Source organism: Scomber scombrus, unplaced genomic scaffold (assembly GCF_963691925.1).
Source record: "Scomber scombrus unplaced genomic scaffold, fScoSco1.1 SCAFFOLD_319, whole genome shotgun sequence".
NCBI lineage: Eukaryota > Metazoa > Chordata > Actinopteri > Scombriformes > Scombridae > Scomber > Scomber scombrus.
Window position 1 is genome coordinate 21,070 of NW_026910485.1, and position 6,431 is coordinate 27,500.

Sequence of the window (6,431 nt, forward strand, 5' to 3'; positions counted from 1 at the left end):
TTTAGTCTATATTTTAGTCTATTTTTCTGTACTTTTTTGTTATAATTGGGTTTTCTTGTTTTTTCAATTGTCCAATTTTCACTATTTTTGTTTTTATGCTTCCAATTCTTCCTGTTAAATGTTTGTTTTTAATATAAAGCACATTGGGTTTCCTCTGTGTATGAAATGCTTTATATAAATAAAGCTTTACTCTGCAATGGAGACTCATGTTAAAATATCTCATAGCTCTGTTTGTGATTCTTGGACAGGCTGAATAAACTATATTTTGGCTACTTAAATCTGGCACTAAAGGAAACTTTTATGGCAATATTCAGTTAAAAAAATAAGTAACAAGGCTTATTAATCGTTCTGGAAACCAGCCACAGTGTTATCGTCCAATCACAGTTCAGTATCTAACGAGGAGAAATTAAAAAAAAAAAAAGAATAAATCTGGCACAAATGTTTTTTAAAAAATGGCAACTTTTCAGGTCAGATTTGGTGGAGCCACTGAGGAAGAGGAGGAGGAGGAGGAAGGTGTGATGTTTTTGGCGGGAGGAGCACAGCGTTAACGAGACTGATGAGACGAGGCAGAAGAAGAAGAAGAAGAAGAAGAAGAAGAAGAAGAAGAAGACGGGTTGATATTGGCAGCCGTGGAGCCCTGGTCTGGGATCAGCACTGCAGGGTTAGTTTCGCTCCGTTTGGCACTTCAGTCGACCCGGGGACGAAGAACAAAAAGCCCCGACCTTTGACCTGATTCTCACACAGGCCTGACCCCCCCCCCCCCCCCCCCCTCAGATAGAAAGCATGAAGGGGTTAAAGGAGGAGCTCCAGTGTGATTTCAGTCTAAATATCCAAACCTCACGCAGCTGTTTTAAAAGCTCATCTTTGTCTCATTAACTTCTGAATTATTCTGATTAGAGTCTCTGTTTATGATGGGATGTAACCATGGCGACCATCAGGTACAGATTAAAAGATTCATCTGTGAGAGGACACAATTTAAGACTATGTTTATATCATATTCATGTTTATTTATTTATCTAACTTCCACATCAACGTCAGCTGATTTATATTGTTTCATGTACTGTTATTGTTTCTTTATGTGTCCTTTAAGGCGTCCTCGAGTGTTTTAAAAGGTGCCTTTAATTAAAATGCATTATTATTATTATTATTATTAATAAGGATAACACTTTTACATTAAAACAAATAGCCAAATTAACCTTTTAGGGATCTTTTGGGGCTAGAAAACTGACTAATATTCATCATAATTACTTAAAATCCAACATTAAAATGTGAATATATTCAGTTTATTATCACATAAGATGAATAAAATGAAGAAGCTTCACTAGGAGAATGTTTACTGGCTGTTTTTACCTGATAAATGATGATTTTTCCTGTAATTGAAATAGTGAATTGAGTAATTAATTGATCTTTTTTTAGCTAAAAAAACAGCAAAATGGACTTTAGCTGCTTTCATAAAGTTGTTTCTGTTGCTTTGTTTTCATCCTTCCCTTCTGGCTTTACTCAGGAGGATTCAAAGGAAGTGTGTTATTAAAAAAATGAGGTTTAGATAAGTGAGAGTTGACTGAATTCACAGAGGAGCCTGAGTGAGTCGAGCCTCGGTGGGTCTGTTGGTTGCAGGTCAGAGGTCACGCATGAAGCTCACGCTGCTCAGGACTGATTGGATGGATCAGCTGGTGATTCACAGTATATTTATTATTTATTTATTATAGTAGGACTGGAAGGAAAGAGAGCCTCGGCTATAAATCCTGCTCAGGTTTTTTTTTTTTTTTTTTTTTAGGATCGAGATGAAAGAGAAGCTTCGACAATCAAAGTGTCTCATAAAGTGCTGACGAACAGGCGTTAAAGACGTAAGACTCAAGCTCGTTTTAACCCCAGAACAGTCTCTGATGATGCGTTCAGGTTCAGGACTCTCTGAGCTCAGGGTTTTGGCTTCCTGGCAGCGTGATGCGTTCAAGGACCTCTGGTTTGCTTCCTATCAAGGAACTTCCGGGAGAGATCGAAAAACAAGCTTTTTTACTTCAGTCTTGCTTTAAAATTGTTGGGTTTTTTTGTAGTAAAAGCCACAAAAATAAGGATTAGGAGCTTGTTGTCATTGCTCCTTTAATAATCTGTTAATTGACTCCCAAAATATTGAAGCTTGTGTCTTTTTTTTAACATCAAACCTCCAGGATTGAGGGTTGAGATTGAAGATCAGAGCGTTTTCCTCGATCGTTCCCCGAGTCCTGATAGTCGCAAAAAAAATAAACCTCTGTTGGATTTTTCAGGGGTTTCAGTCAGTCCGTCTGTCTAGAACTCTGTCTTTAATAAAACATCCATTACACCTACACAGCTTCAATAAAGTGTCTCAAATTTAGAAAAGGTTCAAATCTTTTTTTTTTTTTTTTTTTTTTTTAAGCATTAAAAAAAAAAAATCTCGGAGCTCAGATGTTGCAGGGGACAAGAAAACAAAAATCAGGATGTTTAATGTTAGTATGATGAATGTGTGTGTGTGTGTGTGTGTGTTTGTGTGTGTGTGTGTGTGTGTGTGTGTGTGTGTGTGTGTGTGTGTGTGTGTTAAAGGTTAAAATCCACCCGCCGACCACCCGAGACAAAGATTGCATTGATACTCCCACATCCAACGTTAGATTAAAGGAGACGTTCAGCAGCTTTTATATTGAAGTGGAACCACAGTGAGACTTCCTCTTCAGCCCCTCCAGGGTTGTTTTTTTTTTTCGGGGGGGGTATTTTTGCATTAAATTTGGGATTACCCACTGCATTTCCTGCATTGAATGATTTTTGTTAATGTCAATATGTACATTTTCCTCATGAGAAGCCCTTTAGCCAGTGAGCTGCTGGTTTTAATCACAATAGTCTTAATCAGGAGAAAGGTGCATTGGTTGTTGTTGTGGTAATTTAAGCCCCGCCCCCTCCCCTCCCCCACTTCCTGGAGGAGCTCCTTCGTTCCCTTTTATTCCATCCTGTACAGGTTATTAGAGATCCTCGTTAGCTTTGGTCTGCCTGGTGACGTTTTTTGGAGGATAAAAAAAATCAACCAATCCGACGGATGGATCCTTTTCTGAGGCGTGTGGTGCTGAGCGGAGGTACATCTGAAGGTTGTGTGCAGTGAGGTGGAGATGAGGTGGAGGGCCGTCTTGTCGTAGGTGTAGAAGTAAGGGGGGGAGGGGGGGGGGGGGGGGGGGATCGGACGGGTGGAGATGAAGAGTGCCGTGATTTTTTTTTTTTTTTGTTTGGAGGAGGATCCCGTGCTCACATGACGCTCTCAAAGATGATGACTTTGTTTTCGTCGGTGCCGGGAGACAGAGAGGAGAGAGACTTGATGTCGGGGGCCATGTAGTCCAGGTGATGAGCCCCCCACACGGGAGTAGTCAGGTGGGCCCAGCGCTGCAACACAGAGAGCGGGAAACACATCAGTCAGCATGTAAACAGGAAGGTTATTGACCATTATTCATATGCTCGATATTGGCTTTTCTGCTGATATCCGATATTCCCCAACTCTTAATTTCCGATACCGATATTTGCAGGCTTAATTCACAGTCATAGTAAAGTCCGTCAGATTACAGCATGTCATATACTCAACTATTAGATAAGTATGAGTATATAAACACTGTGGCATAATTTACTATGACAGATGGTCGGATTAGGTTTTGGAAGATTTGGGTTTATTTCTTTTAATCATTAGAGTTTCAGTTCAGGCAGATGTTTCACAGTACTTTCCCTTAAATATTAAATCTAAAGTTTAGCTTTTAACCCTCCTGTTGTCCTCAGGTCAAGGAAGGACAGGAGGAAGGAAGGAAGGAAGGAAGGAAGGAAGGAAGGAAGGAAGGAAGGAAGGAAGGAAAGGAGTAAGGAGGGAGGAAGGAAGAAAGGAAGGAAAGGAGTAAGGAGGGAAGGAAGGAGGGAGGGAGGAAAAGAAGAAGGAAGTAAGGAGAGAAGGAAGGGAGGAAGGAAATGAGGAAAGAAGGTAGGGAGGAAGGAAAGGTGGAAGGAGAGACAGGACGAAGGAAGTAAAGAAGGGAGGAAAGAAGGAAGGAAAGAAGGAAGGAAGGAAGGAAGGAAGGAAGGAAGGAAGGAAAGGAAAGGAGTAAGAAGGGAGGGAGGGAGGAAAAGAGGGAGGAAGTAAGGACAGAAGGAAGGGAGGAAGGAAGGATGGAAGGAAGTGAGGAAAGAAGTATGGAAGGAGGGGGAGCAAAGAAAGAGGGAGGAAGGAAGGAAGGGAGGGAGGGAGGGAGGGAGGGAGGGAGGGAGGGAGGGAGGGAGGGAGGAAAGGAGGAAGGAAGGAAGGAATGAAGGAAGGAAGGAAAGGAGTAATGAGGGAGGGAGGAAAGAAGGAAGGAAGGAAAGGAGTAAGGAGGGAGGAAGGGAGGAAAAGAGGAGAGAAGTAAGGAGAGAAGGAAGGAAGGAAGGAAGGAAGGAAGGAAGGAAGGAAGGAAGGAAAGAAGTATTGAAGAAGGATGGAGCAAACAAAAAAGGAAGGAGGGGAAGAACAAAGGAAAAAATAAAGAAAGAGGAAGGAAGGAAGGAAGGAAAGAAGGAAGGAACAGTCAAAAGAGATGAGGTCAATTTGACCCGGGAGGACGACAGGAGGGTTTATGTGTGTGTGTTTATCTACAGAGATGCACAGAGAGGAGATATTATGAGGTAATATGAGGTAATCTGAGGTATTATGAGGTAATATGAGGTAATATTATGATGTAATGTGTGTGTTTACCTCTTTGAAGGTTCCCTTGGCTCTGAAGAGTTTGTAGAGGACGCTGACGGGGATGCAGAGCATGGAGGACAGAGCCATGCACCAGCCAATCACCTCGCCCCACCACGGATACACGTATTGGTTGTTGTAGGTCAGAGGCTTATAGTTCACCATGTGGAACAGAAAGATGCCCTGCAGAGAAGAGGAAGAGGAGGAGGAAGAGGAGGAAGAGGAGGAGGAGGAGGATAGTTTAGTTTAGTTTGTACAAGTTAAAATTTACACTAAAAAATGACCTAAAAACCCCAAATAGGTTCATTTAAAGGAAGGGAGGAAGGAAAGGAGGGAGGGAAGGTAGGAGGGAGGGAGGAAAGGAGGAAGGAGGGAGGAAGGACAGATGGAAGGAAGGAAGGTAGGAGGGAGGGAGAAAGGAAAAGAGGAAGGGAGGAAGGAAGGAAGGAAGGGAGGAAAGGAGGGAGGGAAGGAAGGAAGGACGGAGGAATGAAGGAAGTAAGGAAGGTAGGAGGGAGGGAGGGAGGAGAAGAGGAAGGAGGGAGGAAGGACAGACGGAAGGAAGCAAGGAGGGAGAAAGGAAAAGAGGAAGGGAGGTAGGATGGATGGAGGAAAGGAGGAAGGAGGGAGGAAGGACAGACGGAAGGAAGGTAGGAGGGAGGGAGGGAGGGAGGGAGGGAGGGAGGGAGGGAGGGAGGGAGGGAGGGAGGTAGAAAGGAAAAGAGGAAGGGGGAAAGGAGGGAGGGAAGGAAGGATGGAGGAAAGAAGGAAGGAAGGAAGGTAGGAGGGAGGGAGGAAAGGAGGAAGGAGGGAGGAAGAATCTGAGCAGTATGTAAAGAGTTAAAGCATCAAACCTAAAATAAGACATCTGTTGGTGTTAATATAATGAAACATGATTGTAATGATTATAAAGTGTCTTATTGTCTTATTGTCATGCTCATTATAAACATCTCATGATAACACATAGCACAGCTGGGTTGAGTTGGAAGGAAGGAAGGAAGGAGGGAGGGAGGGAGGAAAGGAGGAAGGAAGGAAGGAAGGAAGGGAGGAAAGGAGGAAGGAAGGAAAGGAGTAAGGAGGGAAGGAAGGAAGGATAGAAGGAAGGAAAGAAAGTAGTAAGGAAGGAAGGAAGGAAAGGAGTAAGGAAGGAAGGATGGAGGAAAGAAGGAAGGAAGGAAGGTAGGAGGGAGGGAGGAAAGGAGGAAGGAGGGAGGAAGAATCTGAGCAGTATGTAAAGAGTTAAAGCATCAAACCTAAAATAAGACATCTGTTGGTGTTAATATAATGAAACATGATTGTAATGATTATAAAGTGTCTTATTGTCTTATTGTCATGTGACTTCTCTGGCAGCTCATTATAAACATCTCAATATTACACATAGCACAGCTGGGTTGAGTTGAAAGGAAGGAAGTAAGGAGGGAGGGAGGGAGGGAGGGAGGAAGGAAGGATGGAAGGAAAGGAGGAAGGAAGGAAGGTAGGAAGGAAGGAAAGGAGTAAGGAGGGAAGGAAGGAAGGATAGAAGGAAGGAAAGAAAGGAGTAAAGAAGGAAGGAAGGAAGGAAGGAAAGAAAGGAGTAAGGAAGGAAGGAAGGAAGGAAGGAAGGAAAGGAGTAAGGAGGGAAGGAAGGAAGGATAGAAGGAAGGAAAGAAAGGAGTAAGGAAGGAAGGAAGGAAGGAAGGAAGGAAAGGAGTAAGGAAGGAAGGAAGGAAGGAGAGAAGGAAGGAAAGAAAGGAGT

At 43.0% G+C, this 6,431-nt stretch overlaps 1 pseudogene; it reads right to left on the reverse strand.

Moving 5' to 3' along the window:
• Positions 1 to 3,246: 3,246 nt before the first annotated feature.
• The window catches only part of LOC133977058 (sodium- and chloride-dependent creatine transporter 1-like), a 7,232-nt pseudogene continuing 4,047 nt past the window's right edge, over positions 3,247 to 6,431 (reverse strand).